Source organism: Neofelis nebulosa, chromosome 7 (genome assembly GCF_028018385.1).
Source record: "Neofelis nebulosa isolate mNeoNeb1 chromosome 7, mNeoNeb1.pri, whole genome shotgun sequence".
In the NCBI taxonomy this organism is placed as follows: Eukaryota; Metazoa; Chordata; class Mammalia; order Carnivora; family Felidae; genus Neofelis; species Neofelis nebulosa.
Window position 1 is genome coordinate 45,816,433 of NC_080788.1, and position 14,171 is coordinate 45,830,603.

Below are 14,171 nucleotides of genomic sequence, written 5' to 3' on the forward strand. Positions count from 1 at the left end.
CTACTATTAGGACAAAAAGCTGGGCTTTTGTAATAATGTAAAATCCGTCCACTATAGATGCATTACTAAATGCTATTTTAACACCCTAATAGGAAAGAGTACCCTCTCTGCATTTACTGCCAGACTGGTTGCTGTTTGGCTGGTTTGTTGTGATCTATCTACAGCTAATTTTGGAAAAGAAAAGTGAATATCTCTTGGTAGACATCAATCACAGTGTGAAAGTAGGTTGCCTTCAGTTTTGAGTGGATCATAATTAAATGCTACTAAGGGTAAAATTTTGAAAGTTGATGTACACGTATTTGAATATGTGTGTGTGTGTGTATATATATATATACACACACACACATATATATAAGATGGGAATATATATATATATACGTATATATATGTGTGTGTATATATATATATATATATACACACATATATATACGTATATATATGATGGGAAGCCATTATTTGTAGCATAGTTACAAAATTTGGACTTAATAGAACAGCACATGGTAAGGGAAAGTGGAAGATACAGTTGACATGGTAGACTGCAAGCAGAATACCAGAGGTCTTGAAAGCTGAGCAAATTATTTATTATTTTATTTTTTAAATGAAATAAATTTACATCCAAATTAGTTAGCATATAGTGCAACAATGATTTCTGGAGTAGATTCCTTAGTGCCCCTTACCCATTTAGCCCATCCCCCCTCCCACAACCCCTCGAAGTAGCCCTCAGTTTGTTCTCCATATTTATGAGTCTCTTCTGTTTGTCCCCCTTCCTGTTTTTATATTAAAGTCCTCATATGAGTGAAGTCATATGATTTTTGTCTTTCTCTAATTTCACTTAGCATAATACCCTCCAATACCCTCCAGTTCCATCCATGTAGTTGGAAATGGCAAGATTTCGTTCTTTTTGATTGCCAAGTAATACTCCATTGTATATATATATATATACCACATCTTCTTTATCCACTCATCCACCGATGGACATTTGGGTTCTTTCCATATTTTAGCTATTGTTGCTAGTGCTGCTATAAACATGGGGGTGCATGTGTCCCTTCGAAACAGGACACCTGTATCCCCTGGATAAATACCTAGTAGTGCAATTGCTGGGTGGTAGGGTAGTTCTATTTTTAGTTTTTTGAGGAACCTCCACACTGTTTTCCAGAGTGGCTACACCAGCTTGCATTCCCAGAGCAAGCAAATACAGCACCTTTAATGGGCTTTGGGTGGGGGGAGACATATGAAACAAAGCTGAAATAATGCAGGGAAGATAGACAAGTATCCTGGCAGGAGTTAAAATTTAGCCTAGAAGATTAATTGTGGGAATGACAGAGCCCCAGACCAGGGAAATTTCACTGGTCCCGTGATGAGGTTCACAGATCAGAGACTTCAAAGGTGATGGAAACTTCAAGATCAACCAATAAACCCATCCTCTTCCAGTGCACCAGAAAGTCAAGATCCAGATAGGGGTCCACTTCTCCAAGACCAAAAAGCCTGAAGGGGGAGTATAAAGCCCCAAAGCTGTAAAACTAAATGAAAATACAAGCGGTCCTTCATAGCATTGCTTTAAGTCCTTACGACTACACATGTAAGAGCACAATACATGGAGCTGTCCAAGTGAGAACGCAGTAAATCATAATCCATGCCTGCTACTAAAATATTTTCGAATGAAACTCTATGACGCCTGGTACTGCAAAAACTAAGGAGGGAAGTGATCAGGGGCTGGGAGAAGAGGAGGAGAGACCCTAATAAAACAAAATTAAGGTTAGTAATAGGTAAATGGGATTCATGATACTCACCTCACTATTTGAATATATGTTAGAAAATTTCTTAAAAGAGTTCTTGGGTTTTTATCTTAATGCCTGTAATGTGTGGCATTTGTCCTAAAATATATTTAGGGCTTGTTTTTTTACTATGGTTTTCTCTGTCCACATTATCTTACTATCATGGCATATGGGACCCACATAGCTGTCTCATAACTCAGTTTCAGTTGCTTAATACAATGATTGCCATTTTTTTTTCTGGAGACTTTCAGGACCCTCCAGTAGATTTTAAAGACTTTGTCAATCCATTCTGAAAATGCCCTCTAATTTGGTGAAAACTCATCCAGTTTTGTTTTGGTTTTTTTTAATGCTGTGGTAATACTAGAACCTTATTTTCCTAGTACATAGGTAGACAGACTTTCCACGGGGTTTAGGGCAAGGCATTTCACTTTATAATAGGTATAGGAATGTGTCAACATGCAGCAAAGAATTTAGTAGGATTAGCTCAAGAGCACTGTGCAGAAAGACTATGTGAACCCTTAAAGTTCTGTTCCAGGAGAAATTGGCTTCAAAATTGGTTCCTTTGCCCCTAGGCAGAGATTGGAGATTATTCTTTACACTTTTAGAAGTGTAAAGTGCATGGGTAAGTACCAAACCTTTGTCTAAGTTAAGGGAGTGGACACACATGCTCTATGTTTTTCTCCCTGTGATTTTTATACATTCTATTTTCCAAGATGAAGTGCCACCGAACACCCAAATAGCCAAAACAATCTTGAGAAAGAAGAGCTAGAGGCATTATGTTCCCTGACTTCAAAGGATATTAACAAAGCTATAATAATCAAAACAGTATGGTATTGGCATAGGAAGAGACACATGGATCAATGGAACAGAGAGCCCAGAAATAAACCCACGCATATATGTCCCAACTAATTCATGACCCAAGAGCCAAGAATATACCCATGGGGAAAAGACAGTCTCTTTAATAACTCGTGTTGAGAAAACTGAACAGCTTCAGCAAAAGAATGAAACTCAACCACTATCTTCTACCATACATGAAAATGAGCTCAGGGGTGCCTGGCTGGCTCAGTTGGTACAGTGTGCAACTCTTGATCTCAGGGTTATGAATTCAGGTCCCACGTTGGGTGTAGGAAATACTTAAATCTTAAAAAAAAAAAAAAAAAAGGCTCAAAATGGATTAAAGACTTGAATGTAAGACCTGAAACCATGAAACTCCTAGAAGAACACAGGTGGTAAGCTCCTTGGCATCAGTCTTCATGATTTTTTTTGGATCTAACTTCAAAGGCAACAAAAGCAAAAACAAACAAGTAGCCCTGTACAAACCAAAAAAACCTGCACAGCAAAGGAAACCATCAATGAAATGAAAAGGCAACCTACTGAATGGGAGAAAATATTTGCAAATCATATATCTGATAAGATGTTAACACTCAAAATATATTACCAACTCCTACAACTCAATAGAAAACAGTCTAATTAAAAAATAAGGATTTCAAATAGATATTTTTCCAAAGAAGACATACAAATGCTAGCAGGTACATGAAAAGGAGCTCAATATCACTAATATCAGGGAAATGCAAATCAAAACCACAACGAGATACCATACCTCAAACCTGTTAGAATGGCTGGTATCAGCAAGACAGGAATTAAGTGTTAGGATGTGGAGAACTCGTGTGCACCATTGGTGATCATATAAATTGGTACAGCCACTATGGAAAACCATATGAAAATTCCTCAAAACATTAAAAATAGAACTACCATACGATCCAGCAATTCCACTTCTGGCTATTTCTCCAAAGGAAACAAAGTCACTATCTTGAAAAGATATCTGCATGCCTATGTTCTTGCAGCATTATTTATAACTGAGACATTGAAATGACCTGTGTCTGTCATTAGATGAAGACAATGTGATATATATAAATACATACACAATGGAATATTATTCAGGCATAAAAAAGAAGGAAATTCTGCCATTTGTGACAAGATGGATAGATACATCCTGAGAATTATACTGAGTGAAAAAGAAAGCACATTCTGTATGATCTCACTTTTATGTGGAATCTTAAAAAAAAAAAAAATTGATACAGAGAATAGATCAGTGTTTGCCAGGGGCAGGGAGTAGAGTTGGGTGGACAAAATGGTTGAAGATGGTCAAAAGGTACAAACTTCCAGTTATAAGTAAGTCCTAGGGATGTAATGTCCCAGATGGTGACCATGTATGTATTACATATTTGAAAGTTGCTAAGAGAAAAATCATAAAAGTTCTTATCATGAGAAAATACATGTGTAACTGTGTGGTGATGCAAAGTAGAGATCAGAGTTTAGGGACAGTGAGGTAATTGGAAGTAAGCAGAATTCCAGAAAGGAATCAATACAGTGTCTTCACTGTGTCTTCACTGAGTACTTGGCTGCATATAGGTAGAATGACACTCTACAGGATCAAGCAAGAAGTGACTTAGGTTACGAGGCTAGTTGCAAACAGCAATTCCCAGAGCTCACAGAGGGTGAAGAGCCAGAGTGAAGAGTCCTCAGTAATCACCCGGGGTATTAAGTAGAGGGGGATCATGCCTTTTGTAGTGACCATAAAATATCCCTGGAGTAAGGGGCACCTGGGTGGCTCAGCTGGTTAAGCGTCCAACTCAGTTTCAGCTCAGGTCATGATCTTGTGGTTTCATGAGTTCGAGCCCCGCATCAGGCTCTTAGCTGACAGTGCTGAGCCTGCTTGAGATTCTCTCTCCCCTCTCTCTCTGCCCCTCCCCCACTCACACTGTCTCTGTGTCTCTCAAAATAAATAAATAAAACTTAAAAAAATATATTAAAAAAAATATATCCCTGGAGTGAAGGCCACTTTAGCTTAGACCCACCCTAGCAAAGATGCTTTAAATACAAGATTCAAAGGGATCAAACTGATCCACAAATAATTGCTAAAACAAAGCCTGACACTGCTAAGTAAACAAAATCCAGTTCCTCAATGATGTAACAGTCATAATGTCCTGCACCTATCTAATTAAAGAATTAGTAGACATGTTAAGAAGCAGAAAAATGTGACCCATAACTAAAAGAAAGAGTAGTCTATAGGAAAAGACCCAGACATGGCAGTGATGAAAGCCAGCAGACAAGGATGTTAAGACAGCTAATTTTGTACAAGTATTAAAAACATGAAAAAAATTTAAAATATTTTTAAGTAACCAAAATGGGATAGAAATAAAAAATAACTATATATGCAGTGAAATATTGAATAATTAACAAATTAGACACTGCAAAAGAAAAGTTCAGTGAAATTGAAGACCTAGCAATAAAATCTATCCAGAATACAGCATTTTCTTTTTGTCACATAGAAAAATGAACAAATAATGGCCAATTTTTTTCAGATTTGAGGAAAGCCCTAAACTGACAGAGTGAAGAAGTTTGATAAACTCCAAACAGGATAATGATGCACTCCATAATCTAACTGCCGAAAAACAGCAAAAGACATTCTTTAAATAGGGTAAAAAACACCTTATTACCACAGAAACAGGTAACAAATTCCACCAACTTCTTAAAAACCATATAGCTCAAAACAAAACCTTAAGTGTTGAGGACCACCTCACACCCATTACGATGGCTACTATCAAAACAAAACTAACAAAATACAAGTGTTGGTAAGGATGTAGAGAAATTGCAGCCCTTGTGTACAACTGACTATAAAATGGTACAGCTACTATGGAAAACATGGCAGTCCCTCAAAAATTTTCAACTAGAATTACTCTATGATCCAGCCTTCCTACTTCTGGGTATATACCAAAACTAAATGAAAGCAGAGACTGAAAGAAATATTTGTACACCAGTGTTCACAACAGCATTATTCGTAAGAGTCAAAAGGTTGGAAGCAACACAAGTGTCTATTGATGAACAAATGGATAAACAAAATGTTACATACACATACAATGCAATATCATTCAGCCTTTAAAAAAGTCTCACACATGCTACAACATGGATGAAATTAGAGGATATTATGCTAAGTGAAAGATAAGCACCTATACCCTATGGTCCCACTTACATGAGGGACCTACAACAAACTTAGACAGAATGGTGGCTGCCAGGGGTTGGGGTTGGGAGGATTTAGTTGTTTAACGGGTACAGAGTTTTGTTTTGCAAGACGAAAAAAGTTCTGGGAGATTGGTTGCAAAACAACACGAACCATAATGAATTGGACACTTTACAATGGCTAAGATGGTCAACTTAATGTTAGGTATATTTTGCCAACAGGTTTTTGGGTTTTTTTAACCTTTAAAAAAATAATGCTTAGGAGAAAACCTGCTATGTGTCTTCTCCCTGCCTTCCCTAGAGAGCTGTCTGTTCTAGTTGAGCCCCACCACATCTGAGAAGCTTTTCCTCATCTTTCCATTTCCCATGTCTCCGAATTCCTGTACCACCCTACTTAGTACTGAATTATCTTCTTGTCTTGACAAGCTGTAGGACCCCTGAGGAAAAGAACTATGTCTTCAGCTTGTCTTGGGGGCCCTGATAATACCAGTCGTAGAGGAAGTGTATCAGTCAGTGTCTAATCAGTGAAACAGAAACCACATTAAGTATTTCAAACAGGGTGTGTGGGTGGCTCAATCAGTTGAGCGTCCAACTCTTGATTTCAGCTCAGGTCATGATCTCATGGTTTGGGAATTCAAGCCCTGTGTGGGCCTCTTCGGTGATAGCATGGAGCCTGCTTCGGCTCTTAGGTCTCCCTCCCTCTCTCTGCCCCTCCCCCACTTGTTCTCTGTATCTCTCTCAAATAAAAATAAACTTTAGAAAAAATTTAGGGGCACCTGAGTGGCTTAGTCGGTTAAGTGTCCAACTATGGCTCAGGTCATGGTCTTACCGTTTGTGAATCTGAGCCCCATGTAGGGCTCTCTACTGTCACCACGGAGCCTCTGTCTTCCTCTCTCTCTGACCGTCCCCCATTCATGCACATTCCCTCTCTCAAAAACAAGTTATTTTTAAAATTTTTTTTAGAAAGTGTTTCAAACACAAGAAATGTAATATAGGGAGTTTGTTACAAAGGTCTTCAAAGGGCTGGAGGAGCAAAGGAGGAATAAGTGTATCTAAAGAATACTAAGGAAACAGCTGCTATTCCTATGGCGGGAAGAAGCAAAAAGGAAAATCCTAAGACCCACAGTCACTATCGCTGAGGCTGCTACTGTGGAACCAAGCAGCCAAGAGCCTACTCTCATCAGCCACAGCTGCCACTGTGCTGGTGCACTCCAGCTTCTGCCGCTGGAGTACCGCAGCCAGTACCATTGCTTGTGACACCACTGGAAGATGGGTTCTCCCCCCCAGTATCCCAGTAGTGCCTCTCACAGGTCAGACTTACAGAAATCCAGCTGCAGAGTCTAGGGAAATGTAGCTTGTGGATCTCCTGCCACAACAGTGAAGAGGAAAAAATATAGAAGAGTTAATATGGAGCTGGAGGAGGGGTACCCAGGTGGCTCAGTTGGTTAAGCTTCCAACTTTGGCTCAGGTCATGATCTCGTGGTTCGTGAGCCCGAACCCTGCATCAGGCTCTGTGCTGACAGCTCAGAGCCTGGAGCCTGCTTCAGATTCTGTATCTCCCTCTCTCTCTGCCCCTCCCCTGCTTATGTTCTCTCTCTCTCTCTCTCTCAAAGCATAAATATATAGAGAGAGAGCTGAAGGAACAGACAATATCCAGCACCCTCCTTTAACTACTCTGCCTGTACACCCATCCTCTTGCCTCTTTTTGAGATTTATACACAACAAACTTTTCTTGTACAAAGTACACTTAATCTCTCCCCCCAAAGAAAGACAAAACATCCCACCAGTCACTATGAACATCTGGATGATGAGAATTTTAGTTGAGACAATCCCCCTGGAGGATATTTTATCATCTTGAGTCTCAATTATAAATCAGTCACCACCAAAACTTTTATATTTAACAGAAGAGAGAGGGAAGGTGATTAACAAGTGAAAATATGTAGGAAAGCAACAGCTGGCATTGTCCTCATTGTTATAAATCGTATGGCTATCTCTTATCTTGTCTTCACAGCCCAGATCATTTTCTTGTTGCCCTCAGTCAGCATCTTAGCCGGCTGGGGTTTTTTACCTAGTGAGGAGACCCTACCCTTCATTCCTCAAGTATCTAAGTCCTTATTGATTCTTCCTTTGGTGAGTTACTGTAGCCTTCTATTAATTTTGAACAGCTGAACGTAGAAGCACTACGGAAGCACTCCAGAGAGTGCCCTCCATTGCTTAGCAACAGCCATATTTCCCTTGACAATTGAGACCAAGCACCCCAGTCAATACAGTAACCCCTTACTTTTCCCCTTGGTTCAGTGGCACAAGCACCCTAAATGCCCAAGTGCAAGTCACACTTTCCAGTTCATTGAGAGCACTGTTGGTTTCCTAATGGACACATTCCTCCCTTGGGACTCAACCAGCAGATCCCAAAGTTTCAAGTACAGAAGCCAAAATTCTGTGAGTGGGGTTATTAGATGTATTATTGAGAAGAGCCATTCTTCCTATTCCCCAAGCCCTGCTTGATTCCTGGATCCTTTGATTCAGTGGACAACTCACTAGCAAAGAGCATTCCTAATGCCCAAATTGTAGTTTATAAATACCATTCACACTTTTAAAACAACAACAACAAAACCCACCTCCTTGGAGAATGGCTAATTAAAGGTAAGGGATGAGAAATATAGAGAACTCGGAAAGCCTTCTTGTTTCGGAAAATAAGGCAGTTATCAGAAATTCCTGGAGTCAAGTCAAAAAGACACAGAGCTTTGGGGATTTTAAAGCCTAACTTTAAAGGGCTCTCACTGGCTTTAGCAGGCTGCATAATGGCCACCAATGATATCAGGTCCTAATCTTTGAAAGATGTGTTTCCTTATACTGAAAAAATTTTGCAAATGTGACTAAGGATTTTGAAATGGAGAGACCACGGGATAGTCAGGGTGTGTCCTAAAGGCAGTCATACATCTCTTTTATGAGAGGGATGCATAAGAAGATTTGAGACACAGAAGAGAAAGCCATATGACCACAGAGGTGGAGGTTGGAGTAATGTGGCTACAAGCCAAGGATGGCTGGCAGGTACCAGAAGGTAGAAGAGGCAAGGACCACATTCACCCCTACAGCCTTCACAGTGATCACAGCCTTGCCAATACCTGGATTTTAACCCAGTGAAACTGATTTTGGGTTTCTGGCCTCCAGGACTGTGAAACAATAAAATTTCTGTTATTTACAGCTACCAAATTTGTGACAATTTGGTACAGTAGCCACAGGAAAATAATACACTAGCCAAAAATGGAGCATTTCAAGCATCAAAATAATTGAAGTGCATCACAGCATATAAAGTATGTTTTTAACCCACAGGTTCAAAATGATACCAACACCTTCCCTATGTATGTAAATTTGCTGCTAAACTGTTCAGTGTTCTAAAAGCTGATAATGGGAAATAACTGTACCTCACTGGAATAATAGTTATGAAAAATTTGTGCTTTATAAAAATGTGAAGGATTTGTAGAATTAAGAGGTTTCCATTTTACAATTCATTATGAAATAATATCAACGATCATCAATGACTGCTAAAACGATTAGGTCGAAAGGTTATGGGGAATTTATAATCATGCTGACAACGTCCAAACCCCACAGTTCAGTCCCATCATTTTAAAACACACATACACATACACACACACACACACACACACACACACACACACACACACAAAACGATGTTATGTACCTCCTGCTGGGATACAACAGGAAATACAAAATACCAACCATGACATTTTCTTGGCAAAATTTCAAAACTGGATCAGGCTCCCCCAGATCCAAATACCAGTTTATAAGAAATATTGGGGAGAGAAATATGTTAAATGAAAGAACTGATAGGATCCTATAAGCAGAATCCACAATGTGAGGGAAAATGTAGAGGGAAAAGACCTACCTTGTTCAACAAATTGCCAAAAAGACCAAAAAGGAGGAAGGGGAAATTTATAATTAAAGATTTAAGAGAGTTCAAATGTTACCGTTTCTGTAAACCTTTAATAGACTCCTTGAAATAGAACAAATCCCTCACTTCAAAGCAATCCCAACACATCAAGAACTTGACACTCCACTATGCCCCTTTTACCTATTTCAGGATTCCCCCCTCCCCTTCCACCTTACTCAGATTCAGTTCCATGGTCATCATTATGACCACTCTCTTGCACATAACATAAGCTCCTTTGCCCCCTCTCATACTTCCTTGGGTAGATCACACACCTGAGTAAATCCTACTCTATATGCCTGTCCTCTAGCAGCTGAATGTGGATGAATAGCTGATTTCTTTTTAGACTCACCCTCCTTAATGTCACTGGAACCTTAATGCTGCCTGGCAGTTTTTTCCCCTTGGTCGGGCTTCTTTTCCAGTTTCCAATTTGAAACAATTATACCTTTTCCTCTTTCCAAACACCTCCAAAATCTCCATCCTCATCTGATAAAGTCATCTTGCTTGATATTTCACTGAACTAAATAAAAGTAATAAGAGAACTTCCAAGACATCTAAATGACTAATAAACATATGAAAAGCTACTACACATGCAAATTAAAACTGTAGAACCTGGTACCACTACCACTCACCAGAACGGTTAAAATGACAGTAGAAATACAGGCATTCCTCAGACATTTTGTGGCTCGGGCTCCAGACCACTGCAATGAAACAGCTATCACAAAAAGACAGGTCAAATTAATTTTTTGGTTGCCCAGTGCATATAAAAGTTACAATTATGCTACACTGTGGTCTATGGTGTGTGCAATAGCATTATGCCTTAAAAAAAAAAAAAAAAAAAAAAGAGTACAGACCTTAATTTGAAAATACTTTATCATTAAGAATAAATGCTAACCATCATCTGGGCTTTCAGCAAGTTGTCATGTTTTGGCTGGTGGAGGGTCTTGCCTCGATGTTGATGGCTGCCGCGTGACCAGGGTGGTGGTTGCTAGGATGTCTGTGGCAGTTTCTTAAAATAAGACAACAATGAAGTTGGCCACATCATTCACTCTTCCTTTCACAATTTCTCTGTAGCCTGTGATGCTGTTGGATAGCATTTTACCCAGAAAACTTCTTCCAAAAGGACTCAATCCTCTGGCTGCTGCTTTATCAACTAAATTTATGTACTCAACACTTTGTTGTCATTTCAACAACCTTCACAGCATCTTCACCAGTCGATTCCATCTCGAGAAACCACTCATCACCGTAACAAATATAATAATAATGAAAAAGTTTGAAGCACCTCAAGAATTACCAAAACATGACAAGGACACAGTGAACAAATGCTATTGGAAAAATGGCACCCAAAGACTCCCTCAACATAGGATTGCCACAAACCTTCCAGGTGTGAAAAACAGAAGCACAATTCAGTGAAACTAAATAAAATAAGGTATGCCCAAAGTCACAAGGAAGGAGATGAAACTCTCATACCTTGCTAGTGGGAGCTGAGTCGTAAAACTCATCATGTTGTAAAACTACATCACAGTCTTAAGTCAAACACGTGTATGCTCATGGCCGCTCGAGTTTCTCCCCTAGATGTGTACCCAACGTATATGTGCTTTCTATAAAACAGGTTCCAGAAGGTTCACAGGAACATAACTCAGAGAAATGCTGGAAACAACCCAAATATTCATCAACAAGAGAATGGATAAACTATGGTATAGTTGTATAATAGAGTATTACACAGCAACACGGATAAAACTCATAACAGCGAGTTGAAGGAGTCATAAGCAAAAGAGAATATAGTACTTACAAGAAAGGTAAAAATCAGGCAAAATCACCTATGGTGTTAGGACCATAGTTTTCTTTACAGTAGCTTCGGTGGTAACTGGAAAGGGATAGAGGGGCATTCTGGATTGCTGGTAATGTTCTGTTTCCTGACCTGGATCCTAGTAACACATACTTTCCTGTGTGTGTATTATACCTCAGGTGCAATGTTAATGAAAGAAGAGAGAAACCGAACTCCACAAGCTCCCACTGCTTCATGGAACTGACCACGTGCATCTGAGCCCCTTCACTGGCCTTCACTCCTGTTACTGTGGGTGTTCCATCAAAGATAGGCTTTGCCTCCTGTGCCCTACAGAATTACCCCCTCTCTTCCTAAGAATGCCACTCTGGCAGGTCTCCCATCTCATTCCCACACCTTTTCTCTCGACTAAATTTTTCCCATCAACCTACAGACATACTATCACTTTTCTAATGTCTAAGACAACCTTCTCAACCTTCGGTTGCTGTAGTTTTTTCCCCTTCTCTTGGGCTAGAGCAAAACTCAAATGATTATATGCGCTGAATGCCGATTTGTTCTAATACCCTCTTTGAACCGCTCCAGTCATGTTCTCACCTCCACACTCCACAAACACGGATCTTCTCATCCAGGTCACCTCCACATTGTTCAGCCCGGTAGCCACTTCTTCATCGCCGTCTTCTGTGATTTTCCGCCGTTTTAGGCTTAGTCATCAACTCCCTCTTTCCCAGATCACTTTCTCCTTCAGGCTTCCAGAATACTGAGCGCCCATGTTGCCCTCTACCACACTACTAGCTGCTCCTTTCCAACTTTCCTATATGCTTCCTCTTTACATCTCTGGCCTCTCAGTTTGGAGATCCCCAGAGTTCATCCAGGGGCTTAGTGTCCATCCATGTTTTCTCCTTTGGGGCTCGTATGCAGCATCACGTACACACTGCGTAAGTGGAGGAACACCAACGAAATGTCTCCAGCCCAGACCTCTCTCCCGAACTCAGGCTCCTGACACATCTGTCTCCCAGCGTTTCTACCTAGATGTCTAACAGGCATCTCCAATTTTCTATGTGCAACATCAAACTCCGGATCTGCCCTTAAAAACCCACTCTTTCACAGGTTTCCCGTCTTGGTTAACGGAAACTCTATCCTTCTGACTCCTCACCAGGACAAAACCCTCGGAGACATTCTTGACTCCATTCTTGACCATTTCTCTCCTAAACAAACTCAGTCTGTCAGCACGTCCTCAAACAGAACCGCCAAAGCATTTCTAGAATCGGACCACTCTCACCATTTCTACTTCTGTAACCCTGGCCTAAGCCACTATTGCTAGTGCCAGGATTATTGCCAGAACCTCCTAACTGGCCTTCCTGCTTCCCCTCCCTCCCAACCAGTCTGGTCTTGGTGCACCATTGAAACATTGGCCAGATCAAGTCAGTCCTCTGCTCAAAACCTTCCACGTCCTACCTATTTCACGCAAAGACAATTTCTGTGTGACGGGTTACAAGGGCATTCACAGCATACCCCTTCTCCCTTGTACTGTTACCTCTTCTTTGTCCCCACCTTTCCTCTGCTCCATTGACACTAGCCTCCTTGCTGCTCCTCAAACATGGAAGACAAGCTTCTGCTTCAAGGCCTTGCAACTCTTTCCTCTTGGCCTAGAATGCTCTTCCCCCATTTATCCTCATGGATCATCCCTTCATCTTCTTCAGATCTGGACTCAAATGTCACTTTTTCATTAAGGGCCTCCCTGACCACAGTATTTACCAATGTTAAGCACTCTCCCTCTCCACCCCACTCTCCTACAGTCTCTATCACTTCCTTTAATTTCTCTCTAGCACCATCTCCTTCCTATACACATATGTATTACTTATCTGTCTGCTGTCGGTTTCCTGCTAGTATGTAACAACAGGAGCATGAGGATTTCTGTCTTGTTGACTGCTATATCCCCAGTGTCAAGAACAATGCCTAGTAAATAGTAAGAGTTTAGTTACTATTTGCGGAATGAACATAGGAGTTATGTCAGTCCCTGTCACACACTCAAGCTTCATAGAGATGGGAACCACATCTTAACTATCTTTGTAATAAATGACTGACTAAATGGAAGAAAGAAGAACGGATCTTCAGTTTAATGAAGGTACTTACTGAAGGCAATGCATTCAATTGTCCTTTTCATTTTTAATGCAAATACTTGATCTCCCCTGAACAAATCAGGTCAGGTATTCCCAAACAATGTTACCAACTGCCTTTTCTTCCTTTGTTAAATTTTCCCTCAATCAAGAGCAAAGATTACAATAGGCAGAACATGCAATAAAAATATAGTGATTAAACAATGCTTACCAAATCAAAAAGAGGAAATATTCAAACCTTGAGAGGTAATACAAACATTGTTGCACTACTCACTTATGATTTTTCTTGTCCCAAGAAAGGTTAAAGAAACAGATATGATTCAGGAGGAAGGAAAAAACCAACAGATATGTTGGTTCAATCATATGATTTCTAAAATACACTCAATAAATGAGGGCAAATTTTGACCCTTCTGATATGAAGACCGCATGTTATTAAATAAAGAGCACTTCCTATTCACCTAAATATATTTCTAGAGAAAATTTCAGGGCTTGGAAAAGTCCAACAACTTATTTCCCCCAAAATG

The 14,171-nt window shown here is 40.1% G+C and overlaps 1 long non-coding RNA gene across 1 annotated transcript; it reads left to right on the forward strand.

Moving 5' to 3' along the window:
- Positions 1-456: 456 nt before the first annotated feature.
- On the forward strand, positions 457-14,067 carry LOC131516482 (uncharacterized). Its single transcript, XR_009264105.1, has 2 exons — positions 457-11,173; positions 11,713-14,067. It is a non-coding gene; the product is annotated as an uncharacterized LOC131516482 (long non-coding RNA).
- The last annotated feature ends 104 nt before the right edge of the window (positions 14,068-14,171 follow it).